Source organism: Lissotriton helveticus, chromosome 3_1, assembly GCF_964261635.1.
Source record: "Lissotriton helveticus chromosome 3_1, aLisHel1.1, whole genome shotgun sequence".
NCBI lineage: Eukaryota > Metazoa > Chordata > Amphibia > Caudata > Salamandridae > Lissotriton > Lissotriton helveticus.
In genome coordinates this window covers 695,589,231-695,612,130 of record NC_136061.1, presented here as the reverse complement: position 1 = coordinate 695,612,130, position 22,900 = coordinate 695,589,231, and the positions used below count along the sequence as shown (strand labels likewise).

Below are 22,900 nucleotides of genomic sequence, written 5' to 3'. Positions count from 1 at the left end.
ACGACTTGATACCATAGTGAGCTCTTTTGCTTGCAATGTTCTGCCTGAACAGCAGCCGCCCTTTGAAAAGAATCAAGGACTCATCAATCACTATATTCTTATCAAGAGTATAAATCTCTGGAAACCTGGCAAACAAATATTCCATGACAGGTTGAATTTTGAACAACCAGTTATGGTCTGCATGGTCCTGAGGCAATGCAGCAGAACTGTGAAAATACAGCATATGCTGCAATAGCAAAAACGAGCTCTGCTCATGTACGGTGAGAAGATGGGAGCAACCCAAACTGTGAGTAGACCAGTAGGACCAGAAGCTTGATTTGTGCACTAACCCGATTTTGAGCCTAAGGCTCAAAAGTATTTTTAACTCCTCAACTGAAGTGGGAGCCCACTGGTGCACCCTAGAATTGCACATGCACCCTCTGAAATTTTTTGGTGCACTAATTTGTTTGCTGCATAATTTTCCCAAGGAAGTCAACATCCAAAAAGAGATGGATGTGGTCAATTGTAAAACAACTGGCCTCATCAACTTTACATTGAGTGTAAAAGGTGAAATTTGGGGCTGAACTCCTGCACCCTGGATGGTCTAACCTGCTGTAGTCGCTCCATAGCACAGACTGTGCTTGCTTAGGGATAGTGTGACTGCCAATATTATGTCCCTCAGAATCGCTGGAAGATGGGAGAAGAGTCATCAGATGGAAAAATCACTTTCAGATTCTTCTCCATTGTCCTCTTCCTCAGATGGACTCAAAGGGTCTGCTGTCTGTCTCTGATCCTGCCTCAGAGCTGTCCTTCAATACCCGAGCTAGGGCCCGGGCAGCAGTCATTCACCGAGATGCCATCTCTGCCGAATGGCTAAAACCGTCTTTCTAAAACACTGTCCTACATAGAAGGCAGACGTATTGTTCTAAATCAGTGGGTGTGTGGCATGTGAGATGTGTGCAACCATGAATAATCACAAAATTACTTATCTTATCTGGTTTCCTGAATCTGAAGGTTCAACAAAGACACTAAATAGAAGACAAAAAAAGACACAGTATTACTTCACCTTGCAGCATACCCAATACCACAGCATGCTTTTGTTATAGTTTATGAAAAACTTTGTTGTTGGAAGACCTGCTGGGCCATTAGCAGTATAAAAACAATTTCCTCAAACCAAAAATCCACCTTTGTTGTCAAAAAGCGCACAGTCACACAGTAGCCCTTTAACTTTGTGTGCAGTTGTGCTTCTTGTAAAAGCTCACAGTACTTTCACCAGGGTCATTGGAATTATGTGGTGGAAGAGCACCAAACTATGCAAAAAGATGGACTAAATTATGCGGCAAAAAAAGCCAAATAATGGGACTCAATGGTGCACTTTTTTGACAGTTTTACCTTTTTGTGACTTGGAAGACATAATACTGCCAAGTCAAAGATTTTACCTCAATAGCACCAGTATTGCAATCAAACACAAATAAGCAACTGAATGATGTCCAGTTAACCTTTGTGCAGTGCCTAGCACTGCGTGCGAACATGTCACCACGATTATACTCACATTTGACTCAGTTGAGCTACAAACATTTTTTTATACAAATCTGCAGTTAGACAGGGATGACAGATTATGTGGCATTTTTCTTTATAAACGTGTGTTTATTCCCTGGAAATGCCACATAATCTATAATTTTCTCATTATCTGCAAATTTACTTGTAAAAAAATGTTTGCACATCAAATGGGCCAAACGACCCCCTGACTCTTATTTTCCTTTTGAGGAAATGTGTGGTTTTCCATGGGGGCTGCGATTGAACCCCCAGAAAAACACACATCCCCTCCCCCCCAAAAAAAAGTAGGGTCCACAGGGTGTTGGTCGGTATGGCAGTAGGGCGGACCCCCTGACAATTCTATTTTTTCCTTTCCCCCAGGGACACGATTGAGCCCCAGGAGTAAAAAATACTCATTTAAAAAAACATATGTCCCGGGAGGGGCACAAGGTCCAACTCCCCAAATTAGATCCATTTCTAGCTTTCAATAGGAGTTGCGCCACGATATACAGCCAGGAAAACATGTCAGGAAGGCCTCGTTGGAAAGGGCAGTCTCTCCCCATTCCAACAGTGCCTTCCTGCAATATGGGGAAGCATCACAGCTCCCCTCCAAACTCCACTGGATGGCGGAGAAAGAACTGACCTGTTGTCTTCTTGCCAATGATGTGAAGGAGGTAGGTGCAGGGGCTGAAGCGGAAGAGATTCCGTGTAGCTCCAGCCCCTCAGTTAAAAAATAAATAACCCTTGGATGCTCGCACCAAAGGATCCTTTGTAACCCTCCACAGTATTGGCCAATGACAGACAGATGCACTGGGGAGGGAGTGAGGAAGAAATGTATAATTATTAAAGAAATTTTGAATTTTTCGTTAACCACTCTTTTCACTGGGTCTGTCAACTTACTCAGCTGAGCAGTGTATTGTAGAGTAGACTGAGGGTAATTGTTCAAGGTCTGACCACAGTCTCACACACCTTCCAATGGCACATGAGTTGCAGTTGAGAAAATTCCTGGAATACTGCAGTACCTTATAGAAAGAGGAGTCATGATGCCATCAAGAGACACTGCCACAGGGCCATGGTTTACTCCTCTTCCGAGATTCTGGTTATAGTTAAGAGCTTCTGCTCAAGCATTATGAGCCCTCCTTGTTAAATAAGAAGGAAGATTTGTCCGATATTCCTATCGCCTCTGACGAGATTTTGGAAATATCGTGGTCACCAACAGAGTGACCAGTGCAGCATTCTGTGACCTCTAGCATTGCCACATGTCAAGCCACCTTGAATTGATGAGTTTTTTTGTTTTTTTTTGTTTTTGTCAGTATATCATGGAGTTTATTTATGGCAAAGCGGCAGTTCTTGGAACTGAATGGCAAACTCTAGACATGCTTTGTGTTACACGCTTGTCTCCGGCGCCCTCTGTATCCAGTGACCGAGGCTGCTCTTCATCCCCTGTCCCAGCTGCTGAACAGACAGGCTAGGAAGCTGGACTCCTTCTGATGAACTTTGGCATTTCTGTCCAAATAGACTTCCACGTATGACGTGGGGACGTAACCTTCCTCGTCTTCATTTCGGCGAATCCGTGTCCAGCCATCTCCTTTGTCTTCTTCAATGACGCTCAACACTTCTCCTTCCTCGACAGCGATGGTTCCTTCATTCTGACCTTCAAACGGATACAGCGCTTTGCAGGTTCCGATGGTGGGCAGGGGCTCTTCATCATCAAACTCGTCATCGAACTCGGTTGGTGTCACCTTCACCTCAGTCTCCTGACTCTGATCCTCTGTGTAACTACCATCCGGGCTCTCACGATCTTGTGCACAGTTGTTGTTTACTGTGGAGTTGTTCTGGGCTTCATAGACTTCGCTTTGTCGTCTGGAGTTATCATTTTTCGTGGGCAGTCGACCATCAACCTCCGCCAGCCATCCCTCAAACTTCTGTGCTTCCAGTCGCAGTTTCTCGATGCTCTGCTCAATCTCGGGCAGCTTTTGATCCACACTGGCGGCGTCTCCCATCTGGGGGTTTTTACTGTACACATCCTTCATCTTCGTCAAGGCATCTCGCTGATCCAGCTCTTTCTGTAGGTCTTTGTTCAGCTCGTCCACTTTCTGTTGCAGTTTCTTCCTTCTTTGCTCTGGTGGGAGGTTGCTGAAGTCTTCGGGGCTTGTACCCTTGTTCTTCTTGATGAAGGGCCACAGTTTGCCCCGTGACTTGCCCCCAGGCTTGGCTTCGGATTTACCATCACTCTTGGAAGTGGTCAGGCTGGTGTCAGAGATGGTTCGTTTCATCGGCTGGGTGTAGTCCTCAAACTCCACGTCTCCGGGTGGCTCAAATCCAGATTTAAATGCTTCTATCACCAACCTGGAATCCTGCTGCTGGTCGATGCCCTCTGCTGCTTTCGTGATCCCGTCCAAGCACTTGCCAATGATTGGAATCACCTGGCGATCGATCTCGGCATACGTCTTAATGGATTCTCCAATCCTCACTATCCTCTTCTCCTCCATCTCTTGCAGTTTCTGGAAGATGTTGGGTATCTGTGTGTAATAATGCTCGTGTTGTTCGTGGTTGAACTTTTGGAGTGACACCGAATAATCCCCCTTGCTGTCCTCTGCCATCTGATGTCGAAGCTGGGCTTGCTGGCGAGCCTTCTCAACATCTGCTTTTGTTACATTGACATCTGCATCCATCCTTTCGAAATACTGCTGCGCCCGGTCAGCCTCTTTACAATCACGCTCAAACCTTCGCCGCAGCCACTGAGCGTTGTGTGAGGCGGAGAGAGCGCAGCTCGGGTGGCGAGAGGGCGGCGTGGGTGTCCGAGCTCCGGGGGCCCGGGAGCGGAGCCATGAGCTGGGGCAGCGAGCTCTGGGATCAGTTTGACAACCTCGAGAAGCACACGCAGTGGGGCATCGAAGTGCTCGAAAAGTACATCAAGTTCGTGAAGGAGCGGGCAGAGATCGAGATCAGCTATGCCAAGCAGCTCCGGAATCTATCAAAGAAGTATCAGCCCAAGAAAAATTCCAAGGAAGAGGAGGAGAACAAATACTCCTCCTGTAAGGCCTTCCAGAGGACGCTGCATGAGATGAATGACTATGCCGGACAGCATGAGGTCATCTCTGAGAACATGTCCTCGCAGATCACGGCGGAACTGTCGCGATATGTTCAAGAGGTCAAGCAAGAGAGGAAGTCGCATTTTCACGATGGCCGCAAGATACAGCAGCACATCGAAACCTGTTGGAAGCAGCTTGAAGCGAGCAAGCGAAGGTTTGAGCGCGATTGTAAAGAGAATTGATGAGTTTTCTATTCCCCCTGGCATCCATTCTTTTCTTTCCTTTCTGTTGTCACAGATGCCTGAAATTATATGACCAGTAGGTATCAATGGTCACCAAATGCAACCAAACTTTGTCAGGAAGTTTGAAATCCTATCCCCTATGATTTCTGGGTATCCACCTTGTGCAGTAGTAGAACATGGGTCAGAGGTTTTTGCCAGCACTATGGCACTTCCCTTGTCAACCTTTAACCCAAGCTCAGGAGGATGCACAAACCTTGAGGGGAAGCTCCGTTTCAGGAGTTGCTCGATGGATTTTCATTGTGTTAACTCTATTTTGGTATTAGCCTTTTGGCATAAGCGGTGCAGAAACACACTTTAAATAATAGTTCAGTCCTTTTTCCCTTCCACTACCAGAGCTTTCTCCATGATTTTCTGTTTTGAACCTCAGGTCAGGACCCAACACAGATGATCCAGGGTTTCCATGCTGGATCAATGGGCACAATTGTTGTAATTTGACAGCGATTATATTAAGCATTAGCAGAAGACATCTTAGTTCTAGCCGTTATCTTGACATTTAGCGGACTCCATTTTGTATTCATGCGTCCATTTTACTTGCTACATGCTGCCTCGTGCCGACCATGTGCTTTGTCCTATCTTCCTGTTCATGGTGCTTGAAATCTGCCCAGCAACAAGTTATATTTAGCATCCCCCACTTTGCTGCTGTCCGTTAGGGTTCACATCGGTTAGTGATTAGTTCCAGATAGGAATGTGTTTGTCAAGCCCCCAAGACTGTTAGCTCCTCCCACTGATTGATTGTGCTTCTTGATATTACCTTATATGTACATAAATCATGGTCTTGTGCTTTGTACCGCCTTCTTTTGAGCCCCTGTGCAGGTATAAATAAACCATGCTTTCTTGGCTCGTGGTGCTACTTCTTGTAATACCGAAGGGTACTATTTGAACCGTAGCACCACCTCATAGGGTGTAATAAATGTTGCGTTTCTATTCCAGTTTCTGTGCCAACTTCTTTCTATTGGTCTGAGGATTTTGTGCAGAGAAGGGCGAACCCCTTGCACTAACGGGTCTGGCTGAGGCATGCTACGACAAATTGGCGCCCGACACGTGGGGCTCATCGGTAACTCGGATGCCCGAAGGATTGGTCGTGACGAAGGTTTGGAATCTCGCTGAGGACGCGATTGCTGCCAGAAGAGACTCTTCTTTCCGATCTAACCATCCAGGTGGCGCCGGTCTTCGACTGAGATCTCTTCTGTTTATTCGCCATGCAGTGGCCGTTTGGTCAAATTTAGAACTTGGCAGCTGGAATCTGGACACCCTATGATTGGTAAGAGCCGTTTTGCGGCACCTACTACGGGTTTTGGATGCCCTTGTATGGTAAGGTAGTTTTAGGAACACTTACTGTGGCATATTTGTATTTGGAAAAGACTAGACTAATTTGTACTTGGAAATCAGTAAGATATATGTGTTGCAACCCATATAGGCACGCAATGTACTAAAGGTACTTTGAGTGCTACTTTGTGTATAATACTGCATATTTTGCATTATTTTTGGCATGCCTGTTTTTAGCGCACTTAGAAGGTTGTGTTGCTTTTGTAATGGTACCAGTCACCGACTTGAGGAATTGCAGCCGGCTCCCCCAGAGGGGACGCCTAATAGGGACATGTATGTTAAGTTTGGTCTTTCTGCCATAATGTACAGCACGTTGTAGCACAATTACACCGAAAAGGATCCTGAATTACGTTGGCCTATGCATGAGTCATTTGATGCACGGGAGATTGAGTATGTGGAGCAATGTATGTTTGAGCGGAAGTCTAGACGTGATATGTTTGAATGTGTGCGTATGTGGGAGAAAGAAGTGCATCAACAAGCGAAGCGTGAGCAAGCATTGATTGAGAAAGAACAGCGGAAGAATGTGTATGAGAAAGCGTTGGAGTTGAGAAAGAAAGAAGTGAAAGAGTTGAAAGAGAGAGAGGAGAAAGAACATAGGTTGCAGGAATCTGGCCAATATCCTGTAAGACAGCCTCTCTATCCTGTCCTTAATAAACCACAAGATGATTTTTTTTTATTAGATCGACCTCCACCTCCGTATGCCGTTCCGTCCGCTCTGGCTGAAGGCGATGAGGATTCTGACGCAGATCAACGAAAAGAGCGGCACACTAGATCTATGCTGTCTGCTCCACGCACGGCCGATATTAGACAGGCTGCTCGCAAAGCATTATGTAGCACTGATTCTGCTCCCGATCTTTTAGCTCGTATACAGGGATGGTCAGAAAAAGAGCAAATATATTTCACTGAGACATTTGCCTCAGAAGTTGTAGAATTGTTTCGGAAATTCTCTCCAACATTAGAACCTGATGATGCAGCAGCTGACTATAAAAACATGCGTGATGGTCTTTTTGTTTTCCCTCAGGTGGCTGACACGAATAGACGGATTGGTTAAATTACGAACTGAGGCTGTTCACTTGAAGGAGAAGAAAAATCTTGCAGACGCAGCTGCGCAGCACAATCCGTCCGGAGAGTCGCAGTCTTTTATCTTCGGAACAGATAAGACAATGACAGTCGATATGAGGCCTATGCGGGAAGCCGCACCCTTGTATGTTCCTCCTAAAGGAGCGGGTGACAGTGATGATAAAAATTCTGTTGATGCTAAAAGATATTTCATTTATAACTGGGTGTATACTCCTTGGAATAGAGCAGATGGAATGGCGCTTAAAGCAGCATTACCCGATCCACGTAAAAATCCAGCCGCTTTTTGTGAGGAAGTTGAAGGCACTATAAATTCCTGTACCATGACCCTATGCGATATAGATTTATTTTTCAGATTAATATTACCACTGGATATGTGGAGGACCGTCCGTAAAATTGATGATCGTGTTATTTTTGGTGTCGAATGGAAGGATTTAGAACAATTGGATGCGGAGAGGGAGCCCGCTCAAAAGCCACCTAAGTTAATATTAGATCTCCCTGCAGCAATATTAACTAAGCTTAAAACAGTTATTCCTCCTAAAAAGATAGATTGGACTACTTTGGCATCGTGTAAACAAAAAGTAGATGAATCGGTTTCTGATTTCTTTACACGCTTTGAGGAAGCTTTTCATGATTTTAGCGGTCAGTCTTTGACGGATGATACAGGCAGACATCTTTTTGTCGATAAATATGTTACAAATCTGTTGCCAGGGATAGCTAGCCGCTTAAAAGCCAGTGAAAATTCTTGGACTACATCTTCTCCAGCATCTGTTTTGATGATGGCTCAATATTATGAGCGTCAAGAATTAGAAGCAAAAGGTAACGAAGAAAAGAAATCTAAAGATTTAAAAACTAAAGTCATGTTAGCCCAAGTTTATGGTCCGCCCTCTGAAGGCTCTGATAGAGGCGGACGTGTATCTTTCAATCCCCCCTATACTCATACAAATCTGTCCATTAATCAATGTGCGTATTGTAAGAAATTTGGTCATTGGATGGCTGATTGCCCAGTGCTGCGTACCCAGCAGAATTCACGAGGGCAGGGACAAATGAGAAATCGTTCAGGTTTTTCAGGGCCTAGGGGAAATACGAATGATCGTGCTCGATTTGATACTAATGTGCGAACACAGGATGGGTTCAATACTTTTGACAGACGAAATCAGGATCAAATGTCTGATTATGTTCAGTCTGACCTTTACTATTCTGTTGATGCATAGGATTGCCTAGGATGGGGTAAGGAATCAGTTGAAGTTCCAGTAGATCAGACGGGTTCCTATGTTACAGCACATGTTTTGGGTTCTACTGATCGGTTTCTGGTTGATACAGGAGTTACTCGTAGCGCTTTGTCTAAACAATTGGTTCCAAGGGCTCCCCTGTCTGGCGTAACTATTACTTCGATAGGTTTCGATGGAACACCTTCCCTTAGCCCATTGTCACAACCACTTGCATTCCATGTTGATGAATTTAGTGCTCCATGTCCGTTTTTGCTTTCTCCAAACACACCAGACAATATTGTGGGCCTTGATATGCTCAAGTATTTCAGAGCCACAATACGATGTTCTCCTGAAGGAGTGCGTGTCATTTTGAATGATAATCATTCCGTGCCGGAAAGAGCTTTTCTTGTTAAAGAGGATATTGCATTGGCTTCACTCCCTAAAACTTTGTGGGCTACCTCAGACACTGATGTGGGTCAAATGGTTGTCCCACCGGTACACATTAGTGTCAAGGAGGGAGCTGTGTTACCTCGCGTGCCTCAAAATAGGATTTCACAGGAGGGTGAAGAAGCACTCATACGAATTGTACATGATCTCATTCAAGTTGGGGTTGTTGAGGAACTTCCATTTAATGTTTGCAACAGCCCGATTCTTCCAATTTTGAAAAGCGACACTGACACTCGAGTTTACAGATTGATCATAGACTTGAGAGAGGCAAACAAGATTGTTGTACCGCAGTACCCTGTGGTTTCTGACATCACAACACTTCTTACTTTGGTTCCCCCGACTGCCTCCACGTTTTCTGTTATATACTTGAAGAATGCTTTCTTTTCGATCTCTATTCATCCTGACAGCCGATACTTGTTCGGTTTCACTTTGAATAATCGATCGTATAGATTTTGTAGAATTCCTCAAGGCTATACTGAGAGTCCGAGTATTTACAGTCAAGCATTGAAAAGGGAACTTGATTCTTTTGTGTTGCCTGAAGGTGTGGCTCTCATACAATATGTTGATGACATCTTGTTGGCAGCCGATACCCCAGAACAATGTGAAATGTGTACTCTGTCTTTGCTTTTTTTTCTTGCTTCCGGATCATACTAAAAGAACTGTCATTAACGCCCTAATAACATCAAGATTAGACTACGCCAATGTGTTATACTTAGGATCCAACAAGGCCACAGTCCGCAAACTACAAACTGTGCAGAATGCAGCTGCAAGACTGTTAGGTAAAATTCCTATCCATGCACCCACTACCAAACTCATACGTGAATTGCACTGGTTAAAAATTGAGAACAGAATCAAATTCAAATCATTATGCTTCATGCATAAAATCTCAACAAATAAAGCTCCAAAATACCTACGAAGTCTGGTACAATGTTACCTTCCATCTAGGACTCTAAGATCTGCAACAGCGAATAAATTTGTTGTGCCCAAAATAAGACTATCACGCATGGGAGGCAGATCCTTCGCATACCTTGGTCCCTCCCTGTGGAACTCCATGCCACAAGCTCTGCGCTCAGAGGTTAATTACATCAGATTTAGAAAAGCCATAAAAACCTGGCTGTTCAACGTCTAGGTCAGCTGTCCAATTACCCTTCACTGAATCATAAGAGCCGGGAAACCCTTTGTTGGGTAGCTGTTTGCGCTATACAAAATAAATAAATAAAATAAATAATCATCATGAAGGGTCACGAAAGAAATTGCAATATTGTAGACCAAAGGTAACCTACTTAGGTCACCTTTTGTCTAAGGAGGGACGTGCATTGACATCAGAACGTATACAAGCAATTTTAGATACTCCAGTACCTACTACACAGAAAGACATGCGTGCATTTCGTGGTCTTACTTCCTTTTGCAGGCAATGTATTTTGGGGTTTTCATATATTGTTAAGCCTTTGTTAGCACTTGACAAAAGACACTCCAATACCCCTCCCATGGACAGATTAATGTGAAACTGCTTTTCGACAGTTACGACAAGCCCTTTGTTCAGCACCAGTGTTAGGTACGCCAGATTACACAAAGCCTTTTACACTTTACGTGCACGAGAAAGATGGATGTGCATTGTCAGTTTTAGTCCAGTTACATGGTGATAAGCAACGTCCTTGTGCTTATTTTTCAGCAGTTCTTGATCTTGTTGCCCGAGCATTACCTGGGTGTTTTCGTTCAGTTGCGGCAACGGCTGTGTGAATACGACAGAGTGAGGGAATAGTTTTGTCACATAAGCTGTTAGTGTTGGTACCCCATGCGGTTGATGCCCTTTTGAATCAAACAAAGACGCAGCATTTAACTAGCGTTCGTCTGACAGGATATGAACTGACATTGCTAGCTCCTCACATTACATTGAAGAGATGTGCAACTTTAAACCCAGCTACCTTGTTGCCGTATCCGGCGACTCAGCCTCAGTCGCAAGAAACACATGATTGTATATTCCTGACTGAGGAACAAACAAAAGGTCGCATTGATTTGCAAGATACGCCCCTTCCAGATGTGGATGGTGAATTGTGGGTTGATGGGTCTTGTTTAAAATTACCGGATGGTACGACCTCAGCCGCATATGCAATCACCACGCTTGAGACAATAGTGGAGACAGCTCGCATACCACAGAAATCGGCTCAAGCAGCTGAATTGATAGCTTTGACAAGAGCATGTGAGCTTAGTACTGATTTATGTGTGAATATTTCTACAGATAGCCGCTATGCTTTTGGAGTGGCGCATGACTTCGGCCTGCTCTAGAAGGAAAGAGGCTTTCTTACATCTCACGGAATGCAAATAATGCACAAAGATTTAGTGCATAACCTTTTGATTGCATTGATATATCCAAAGAAAGTAGCCATAGTGAAGTGTAGTGCGCACAAGAAAGTGACAGATATGATTGGACAAGGTAATGCCTTTGCAGATCACGTGGCACGTGAAACTGTGACGCAAAGAAGCACTACTTCCATGTATGTAGTGAAGTCACAAGCTGAGAGATGGCATGATGCTAAGCAAGAAGTATGAGAGATACAGAAATCTGCTTCTGTAAAAGAACGTGAACAATGGTCTGAAGCAGGAGAGTTGGATGATGAAGGTTGTTGGCGGAATAAGCAGATGGATAGATGGAAGCTGCCTATAGCTTTTGTACAACCTATGGTCAGATGGCACATGGGCTAGCACATGTTGGAGCTTCAGCAATAACGAAAATGCTCACGCAAGTTTGGGAGCATCCAGAAATTGCTAGCACAGCTAAGAGAGTAGTACAGTCTTGTTTGATCTGTTTACAATATAATCCTGGAAAAGGGACGCGAGTTCCAGCTGGAGGTTTTGCTACACCAACTGCACCGTTTGAAGTCATGCAAATGGATTACATCCAACTTGAGCGCTGTAACAACTTGAAGTATGTCTTAGTGGTGGTCTGTGCCTTCAGTAAATGGTTTGAGGCGTACCCCACAAGGGACAATACTGCTATCACTACTGCAAAGGTGTTATTGAAGGAATTCTTCCAGAGATTTGGTGTTTGCAGACTCCTATGGAATGATAACGGACCTCATTTTGTTGGGGAAGTTATCAAATATGTCCTGAAGGGATTAGGAATTAAACAGAAGTTCCATGCAGTGTTCCATCCACAATCAGCAGGATTGGTGGAAAAGTATAATGCTACTCTGAAGCTGAAAATAGCAAAAATTCAAGCCTCCACACACTTGACCTGGCCAGATGCGTTGCCACTGGCATTGTTGTTTATCAGATCAGTACCACATTCTAGAACTGGTCTTACTCCTTATGAGGTTGTGTTCGGGAGGCCCATGAATATTTGGGGAGTTCCAAAACCGAGTTCTGTGTATGATGTACCTTGTGTCTTGATGAATGACTATTTGGCACAGTTAACCGACAGCTTGGTTTCTATTCATCAACAGGTTCGAGAAGCACTTCCTGACAGATCAACAGTTGAAGGCCATGAACTCCGTCCTGGCGACCTCGTGATGATCACGGCGTTTGAGAGGTCAAGCAGGTTTGGAGCTGAGGTGGTGCGGACCAGAACAGGTGCTCCTAGCCACGAGAACAGCGTTTCGAGTCACCAACAAGAAAAACTGGGTGCATAGTACCCATTGTCGAAAGGTATCTTCGACCCTGGTGGAACCTGCTGTGCTGACCGATCATCGAGAGATCTTGACTACGGAGAAAGGCCCTGCTGTATCACCTGACGAATCTGCAGAGTTCTTCCCGGACCAGATGATCCCTGGAGCATCGCGATACAACTTGAGACCGAGTAAAGAATCTACAGTTTTTTGAGAGAGACAGGTTGAGCAACCGCCCTGGGTAGTGGAAACGGAATGCCGATATGACAAGGGGGGGATCAGCCCTGCGTAGTGTAGTGACACCCGTCTTGGTCTTCGGTGAAGACAATAACGTCTACCCACGAGAGAAGAGCTCCTACGACTATTTTTGTTTTGTTTTTGCTTTTAGAGAGAGTTGATTTTTGTTGCTACAATGACTAAACAGAAGAAAATTTTAGGTTTTATAGGTGTTTTTGCTGTTTTGACAATTATAGCAGTTATCACCTGGTCTATTGAAATGATGTCTCCTGCTCATGAGTTTTTTGTGTTTACTACTCCAGTCCCAGAAGTGCATCAGCATTTTACTCTTCCGTATCATGAGCAGAAGCACCTTCAATCTTATCTCAATAACACGTTTGTTCAGATGCTTCACCACACCCACAATGCTACGAACACTACTAATTGTTGGGTATGTGGAATGCTTCCAGCGCAAAAGAAACGAGGAACACCTTTCATCCCACTTCCGTTCTCGCATAATGGTTCTTGTCGAGCCTGGTACACTCTTTTGTTTGCAACTAGAAAACCTGCAGTAGGTGGGCTTCTTTTCCGTTTGAATAAGGAGTGTTATCAGGACAAAGATGAGTATCCTCAAGCAAATGGAACTATATGGGAATGGGAGGAATACCAACCGGACAAACTTTCTACGCCATATGTTTTCACACACACAAGAGACTTTGCCACAAGCAACCAATCTGTGATTACTGTCACAAGGACTAAAGCAGATTTATGTGTACAAAGTACTGGACGAATCCCAGTTGGAATTAGTGATTGTATTACTGTTTTAAATATAGATGGAATAAATAACAGTTCATTTCTAGCTTCGCATAACACATATCTAGTATGTGGCAGTCATGGGTATCATCGACTACCAGTTGGGTCGTCAGGTGTATGTTATGTATCTTTTTTGTTACCTCCTGTTTTCCTGGCACCTGCGTCATACCATCGAGATTTTAAACTGTTCTAGAATATTTCATTAAATCGAAACAAAAGGACCAAAGTACTGATGAAGAAGACCAGACAAATACTAGTCTACAGCAATATGTTGATTTTAATTTGGGTCTGTATTCTTTTGTGGGCGCTGCATTAAACAGCAGGAAAGTGCGACGATTAACTAGGGTTGTGGAAGCTGCCACTAATCAAACTGCTATAGCACTTGGGAATATCACTGAAGAATTACAAGTTGCCAGAATTGTAGCGCTCCAGAACAGAATGGTGTTAGATGTGATGTTAGCCGATTGAGGTGGTGCATGTAAAATTATCGGTAGTTGTTGTTGTGTTTTTATTCCTGATAATTCGCCCTCAGTATATGATGCAATTCTTAAACTGCATAAGATAGCTACAGATATTCACACTAAGAATGGCACCTGGTCTTTTGCTGGATGGTTTTGGGCTCTAGTCTCTGCCTGGGGTTGGAAATTACTGACTGTTCTCTGTATTGTAATTGCAGTGATTTTCACCTGTTGTATGTGTATCCATTGTGGCCCAATGCTATGTTCTATGTGCATCACTGCTTGTATACGATCCAAGAAGAATACCGTGGATATAAAAGCACAACACATGTTAGATAAAGAAGTAGCTGACATGATGTGGATAGATATACAGGATGAATATTTAGATTATCCCAGAAGAGCGTATGTCTTCTGCTAATACTGAAAGGTTCGTCTGTTGTAATTTGACAGCGATTAGATTAAGCATTAGCAGAAGACATCTTAGTTTTAGCCGTTATCTTGACATTTAGCGGACTCCATTTTGTATTCATGGCGGCCATTTTACTTGCTACATGCTGCCTCGTGCCGACCATGTGCTTTGTCCTATCTTCCTGTTCATGGTGCTTGAAATCTGCCCAGCAACAAGTTATATTTAGCATCCCCCACTTTGCTGCTGTCCATTAGGGTTCACATCTGTTAGTGATTAGTTCCAGATAGGAATGTGTTTGTCAAGCCCCCAGACTGTTAGCTCCTCCCACTGATCGATTGTGCTTATCGATATTACCTTATATGTACATAAATCATGCTCTTGTGCTTTGTACCGCCTTCTTTTGAGCCCCTGTGTGGGTATAAATAAACCATGCTTTCTTGGCTCGTGGTGCTACTTCTTGCAATACCGAAGGGTATTGTTTGAACCGTACCACCACTTCATGAGGTGTAATAAATGTTACGTTTCTATTCCAGTTTCTGTGCCAACTTCTTTCTATTGGTCTGAGGACTTTGTGCAGAGAAGGGCGAACCCCTTGCACTAGCGGGTCTGGCTGAGGCCTGCTACGACACAATTGGGTGACCTTTCACTATTTCCATGTGATATTCAGCATTGACTGCATATCTGTTCTGATCCCTGTTGTTCTGCTCCTCATGGTATACTGATTTTATTTCCCATCTTTTTTCAATATTTTATTGTACGTTGCTAAAGTTGAGTTTGAAGGCTTGTGGCACTGAATCTTGTGCAATGATTTAGCTAAAAGGGGGTAATGGTGCAGTACTTTGCAGAAATTACACACATGTGAATGGAAATTTGGAAAAGTAATAGCCATACAGCAGCTCAGTGGCACCGGATAAACATTCAGTAAGTTTAAAGCAGGCATGGAACTGTGTAGGGGAGTGACAATCGGACAGGAGGAGGCAGAGGGGTAAAATCAGTGATGGAATATTACACATGTAAAATGAACATTGATTTTTCTTAAGTAAAATTGCTAATATTTAGTAATGTTGTGCAGGGCTGTGCTGTTATATCGTAGTATAAGTTATATAGTGCTTCTTATCCCATATTGGGGCACCAAAGTGCTTTTACAGAGACTGGTTGCATGCTTCACCATAGGGAAGTGCTTGGTAGGCAGAGTGTTTTATTTGGGTACTTTATTTTATATTTAAACTGAGATAATATATACAACTAAATAGTCCCACAGAAAATACCGCAACCATGATCCATGAAAGGATGATTAAGATCCTTCTCAATCAGATGCTAAACAGTAAGGGTTTTTTGAGGTTTTTAGACCAATCTAAATACATGCTGTCATCTGAAGCACTTAAACATTTCTGATAATGATTTCAGCAAACATTTACGCACTGCTTAGGCAGTCCAAAGAAAAGTAAAAGAACCCGAGGTTTGAGAAGAATGGAGCCCACTGTGGAAATGTGCACTTTTTTCTTTATTTTATTTCTCTGTGGGAACAGATTTTTCCTGTAAAGGAAGCTCTTTCTCTACACCTCAGCCTGATCAAGGTGCAACCCATTCTTATCCTGGATGGGAACTTAAGCTAGCCCTTGGTTGTAGCAAATTTCTGACATTTTCACAGTAGGAAGGGGTTGGACCAGAATGTCCACATATGTACTTCTTTATCAACATTACCAAACTTACAAGTCTAACTGTGATTCCTAATGCCCATCTTCCGCTTGCAAAGGATTTGTTATTGCAGATTTCACACTTAGAGGAGCAATCCTTAATGGTGAATTCATTTACGTCTGCGAGGAATCCTTTCATGAACTTGTGGAAGCCGTAAATCGAGATATTCTTGGCCATAAACGTTCATATACAGTCAAAAATACATTTGTGAATCAGAGCCAAAACATCTTGTACAAAAAGTGTAATTACCGATACTCTCGAAACAAAACATCTCCAAAGTTTTTTCCGAATCCTATGTTCATCATTCTAATTGGGGTCACTGACACTCCGTGATAATTTGCTGGTTCAAAACCTCCTCATCACAAATAATATTTATGCAACGCTTTGGCGGCACATTTATTAATACGAAAATGACATGTTGCTGTCATCCCTTTCACTGGCACACAAACAGACCTGTCAGCACATTTCACAACTTTTGCAGAGGTGTGTGTGTTGACTAACATATAATTTGTTCTAGAATCCCACACTTCCAGTACAAAATTCTATACCAAGACAAAACCTAATACATTCTGCACATAGGATGTATGCTGTACAGCGCAGCACGCATGGACTATGTGAAACATTTTAATACATAAAAGTCTGGTCTGACAATCATAGTAGATTGGGCTTTGTGTTAATAATTAGTGACCTGTCCATTTCACACCAATGAAACTCTGCCTTACTGCAAAACGGTGTAAAGCAACAGAAAACGCTATTTGCTCTTAAAAAGTTGCCCCTTTCTGATGGAAGATACATTTTGTGCTGGAAATGTAATATCCTTCCAAGACTTGGGCTGCTTTGCATCACTATTTGTGACTTAGCACCAGCACAAAATCTTATACACTTCTGGGTGTGTTTTGCAACCGATTTACACATGCAGGTTAAAAAACACAAGAGGCAACACATGCAAGCGTTTTCTGCATCCTTTCTGTGTGTTCTATTTCTGCATTTCCTATATGTTTAACGGGAAGTTATCTCCAGTTGAAAGTTGGTATTAAGTTTCAGATTAAACTAGTAGCACAAACAATGTGTGCCTAATCTGTTAGAATGTTAAAAGAAGTATAATTAGCATTCACACTCATTCAAGCACAAGTTAGTGGAAGTGGCGGCTTCTGCTTAAAAAATATGGTGTCGCGTGATCGTGCCAAACTCACTGTGGTAAATAAAAATATTACCCTGGCATAATTTCTAGGCATTAACAATTAGCATGTATCAAATGAGAGGCAGAGAGTCCGTGGTGTCCAAGTTAAAGGGGATTTATTCCAATAACTCGAGTTAAGGGAGAATCTGTTCCATCACCACTGAGGTTCAGGAAGGGTCTTCTAACATTTAATAACAATGAACAACATATATACATTTTGTCTTGTACATAGGGCGTAGGAAGGAACGCAGAGCAGAGAAAGAAACAGATAAGAGCATGTGGGCGTACATGTGGGTGTACACTTTATGAGTCATAGGTAGGTGATAGGTAGGTGTCATGGGTGGGTGGTACACAGAGGAGGAGTTTGCATGACCAGCTGGAACTTTGCCCTACTTGTGTGCAACTTGGTCATGACGTGCAATTGATGTGTAACTGGGAGGAGAGCTGACTTTCAGTCTAGTAGAGAGATCTTTAGTGTCAAGGCGACCAGCACATCTGGTACTAACTGATATCTTAAGTCAGGGGATGTATTATCTGAAGCAAAAGTTGCACGTCACTAGGAATCAGAAAAAGCATATATTTCTTCATTCATTGCGTGGGGGCTGTGAGCAAGCACTGTGATTTCATTTAAACGGAGACAGGAAAGCTAGGCCCTATCTTTACAGACGGGTTCTGTTTACTTTTTTTTCCCGGGCATGCAGATAACTGTTATTCATAATACAGTCTTGGCAACCCTTGCTGGGTCTCTTTTGGCTGAGCTAGAAGTATGCGAGGTCAGAGATACGTAACTGCAGTTTTCAGTGTGTCAGGAGTCAGGAAAACCCTGATTCAGAAAGTGGTTCATTACGATATTTATTTAAAAGTGCACAATGCAAATACATGGGCCTTCATATTAGCTTAACGTTTGGGAAACTTGATGACAGGCACCTTAATACAGGACGTGATTGCAGAGGCCTTGTGATTCAGGCCACTGAGAGAAATATGCATGGGTGACATGCACACATATGTAACATAGGGTACACGTAGGGGGCATCTTGGTCAGCCAAATTTCATTTTCCTCATTCCCTCCTTGTCCCCTACGTAACCCTTTAGGATACATCTATATTCATGAGACCGTATAGTTGATCATACAGCATCATTTGTTCGTCCTTAACCCTTTGTATACTTGGATGTGGAACACATGCAGTTGCACACAGGCCGCAAATGGCCGGGCCACACTGCAGACAGAGACAGCAACCAAATATCATAAGTAGGATCATTCCCAGGAAGGACAACACTTTCCATCCCCAAGCAGATATCACACCCCAGAGCCAACTGGACCAAGTCCATGTGCCTGGGTCTTGATGTATGTCATGAGCAATCTTGTGGAGCCTTGTTATCGCTGCATACACAGATGATGCGTTATTTGGGATGAAAACGCAACAACTAGATCGGATCACGCTACAAGCTCCGCCCCTATCCGCCAAGATGACGTCTAGAACGAGGCGATTTTGAAGAACAACAAGTCTCATAGCAGACTGTTCCTGGGTCAAGTTCGCCAGGGCAGATGCAGTCACATTCACTACTGCTTCAAGAGTCCTTGTTAACTTGCGTATCAGTTTACTGTTTTGGACGAGACCTATGAAGAAGAAGAATCCTTTGTTGAAATCTGTATATTGCTCCCAAGCTGTTTCAGGCTGATCAATCCCTGAGGCATCTGTCTCTCTCTTTACTCTAACATGTTCTAGTCGTGAATCTCTATGATAATGGGATGGGGCCAAGAATACAGGTGGTAATAAGAATGCTATATAACAAGTCCCACCCCAGTCTAAGGGCAGATGTACATAGGCTGTCTGACCGCAAATGAAATAGGTATGGCGTGATGTTTTGAAAGAAGAAAGTCCTTCATCATTAAACTCTACTACAACTTTACACTCGCTGTGTCCCATATGTACTGAGCCTTTCTTATTAACACATAAATCACCTTTTGCTGGTAGAACTGAAATAAACGGTGGACCTGTATTTTGCTTGGGTTGAACATTTAACATTATAAAATTAACGGATGCATTTCCCTGCTCGTACTCTTCATTCTCTAGATCGGTTCCCTTCCTTTGGGGGAATCCGTCTTTGTCTGGAAAACATGCTTCATTCATTACTTTATTCAGGTTTCCATATATCCAGCCACCTGGATAAGCTATGTACTTTCTATCTATTGAGGTCATTAAGGCAAACAATGCTCCACATGAACCATTGTGTGAGAACGGTAGAGGATAGTAGGGCAGAACTCCCTTCGCCTTTTGACAAGGTGGCAGTTGGCCACATACCCAGCAATCAGTCGCATTGCTGGTCTGATGAGAATGGTGTAACATTCGAATAAAAGTATTGTTACGCAATGCAAGTCGATATGACAATTCATGAGGTGGCAGTTCACTAAATGTATGCTCTACAGTGTTATTAAGGGTAGAGTGCATATGTGAGGCAATAGGAGGAAAGAAAACATGTAGTATTAAACTAACACAGATCATAACAACGCACAGAATAAAAAGAATGATCAAAGTAACTATACATCTACTGCGTAATAACTTGCAGTACTTTTCTCTCATTTTGCTCTTCTTACTATTCTCGTATGTGATCTTATACATGTCAGAAATCTAGTCTAACCGATTCACCACCGAGTGGACTTAGACAATTAAACTACGTCTGACTTACTAGATCTTAACTTAGATGTATACTCCTGCTGTGGAGTCTTTTCTAGTAAAGGCGGCGTCCATCTAGATAGTGCACACACAATTACCAAGACATACTTGTAACCTCTACATCTGTTCATTTGGATATAATCCATCTGGAGGACCTCAAAAGGGTGGTCAGGAGGATGAAATCCGCCTTGTTCCACCGGAATGCCTTTACCTGGATTGAACTGGCAACAGAGCGAAAAGTAACAACCAAGGCACTTAAAGGACAAATTGATAATGTCACAAATGAGGAAGGAATGTAAGTAGGTCTGAATTCAAATTTTATTACTAATCGAATTAAAAAAGAGATCACAAACACTAGTACAGATTATATATATAAAAAAGACTTTAAAAAGGGGAGAAATAAACAATTCAAAAAATTAACAGCAAAAGAAACATTCAAAGCATATTTATGAAATCTTAAACAAATTAATTCTCAGACATTATCAATTTGTCCTTTAAGTGCCTTGGTTGTTACTTTTCGCTCTGTTAATCCCTGACCTAGGACTTACTGTATCAATTTGTTCAGGGGGTCCTTGATACCTTTACGCAATTGAACTGGCAACAGATCATACATGTTCGTACTTTCTGCTTCGCTGCTGTACGCATGTGCTTGTTAAACCAGATATTCTGTAAGCTGTCTATCATTGCCTTCTCTCCCAAGTGTGCTGGACTATGTGCTGTGTTTATGATTACTTGTACCATAGAATCTGGAAGAAACCATGTACCTTTTCCCTTAGTCATCCAACCTTGTTCAGTCTGGACCCCTCCTTGTTCAGTCCATTTCTTTATCTCATCTGCAGTGGCATGTGTCTGTATGTCGAGTACATCTTGAGTGGGATCCCTGACTGTCATACATGTTGTCAGTAATGGTACCTCTGTCCTTGTCGTGTCTGTTGGTGTCTGGGCTGTCTGGGCTGTAAGTTTAGCTGTTCGGTCTGCCAGGTCATTACCCTGGGAAATGGTGTCTGTAACTTTGGTGTGAGCTTTGCACTTCAGGATAGAAATAGCTGTAGGTAAATGTATTGCTTCTAACAAGGCTTGAATGAGCGGACCGTGCTGAATCTTAGTCCCATGGGAGGTCAAGAAACCTCTCTCCCTCCAAAGTACCCCGAAATTATGAACAACGCCAAAAGCATATTGTGAGATAGTATAAATGTTTACTTTCAAGTGCTTAGCTCTTATGCAGGCTTGTGTCAGAGCGATGAGCTCTGCTGCTTGTGCTGATAGTGTGTCTATTTTCTGTGTCTCTATGACTTTAGTAGCAGTGGTCACGGCATATGCTGCTACTAACTCCTAACTCTCCTGCACTTGTTCTCATGCATGATCCATCTACATAGAGCGTTAAGTCTGGGTCTGGAAGTGCAATATCTGTCAGGTCTTGTCTTGGTTTCGTCACTATATTCATTACTTCCACACAGTCATGTGGTGGTGCATTTACTGTACTTGAGGGCAAAAGTGTTGCAGGATTCAGAATATTACAACGTCTGATCTCTATGTGTGGTTGAAATAATGTCAGTTCATATCCTGTCAGTCTTGCTACAGTCAAATGTTGTGTCTGTGTCCTGTTTAAGAGAACTTCCACTGCATGTGGTACACTTAAAAAATAAAAACTGGCGCTTGACATAATGCTCTTTTTAATTCCTCAAATGCCAAGGTATGTTCTTGTGTCCAAGGGAGGACAGTCGAAGTGGCTGCCTCCTGTGTTGTCAATTGTATGAGTGGTTTGGCTAGATAGGCATACTGGGGAATCCATTGCCTACAGTATGAAGTGAGGCCAATGAATGCACGTACTTCTTTCTGTGTCTTGGGCTGTGAAAGGCTAGAAATTAACTGAATGAAAGGCTTGTGTTAGCTGTCTACCCTCCTTGGAAAGTAAGTGTCCAAGGTACACCACTTGCTTTTCACAGAATTGCAACTTGTGCCCCTTGTCAGCCAGAAAATGTAAAACTGTCAGTGATGCAATTGCGCATTCTGGTTCTGAACGTGCTGTAATTAGGATGTCATCTACGTACTGTAGTAGGGCAGTGTTGGGAGGCATATAAATACTGTCTGCGTAATGAGACTGAGCGTGTGTGAGACCGCACTACAGGACGCACGGCTCTAACTGAGTGAGCTGCAGAGCGGGGGGGCGAGACTGATGCACCTCACACAGGGCTCTAACTGAGACTGAGCTCCAGGGCTGAAGGGTGTGTCGAAAAACACATTCTCTGTAATTCAAAACATATCTGTACCCAGGCCAGAGAGCTAACCAACATTCTCTAACTTAACTGAAGCAATTTTAAAAACGTGATAAAAAGCATCCTAAAATCAGTAATTAATAAGGACATATTTTTTTCTTGTAACCTAGACACATGCTAGCATTCGAAAATAATTATATCATAAAATATTGTTACTAGCTGCAAAGGAAAAAAAAAGGAAACAGAACAACATGGCTTTTACTTTTTGAAAATAACATGTGAAAACTCCATAATTTTGCATTGCAGAACCAAGATTTTCATAATTAAGTGTGCAAGCTCTTCTATACTACCTATTAAAAGGGCCAGTTTCATCATTTTTCAAAGAACCATGTTTTCTAATTGAGGTTAAAAAAAAACATGTTGTCTAATTGAGTGGATTAAATGTCACACGCTATACTAAAGGGCAGCTTGCATTGGGAAAAAATAATAATGTATATTTTGTAGAACAAATTTTAATTTAAAAAAAACACACGGTTGCATTACACTAATTAAAAGCACATTCTATGATGGGTCTGTTTTATATTTCCTTCTCAACCATGAAAACATTAAAGCACCCTCCGTGCAAACCCTTATCTCAATCTGACTGGTTTATTTACAGCTTACCGACCTCTGAGTCAAAACACATTGAATCAAGTGTTCCAAGGCAAACCTACACAC

General features: G+C 42.8%; 1 pseudogene; it reads right to left on the bottom strand.

Annotated features, from left to right (window-relative positions):
* Window positions 1-2,828: 2,828 nt before the first annotated feature.
* On the bottom strand, window positions 2,829-4,242 carry LOC144822868 (formin-binding protein 1 pseudogene; annotated as a pseudogene).
* Between the last annotated feature and the right edge of the window lie 18,658 nt (window positions 4,243-22,900).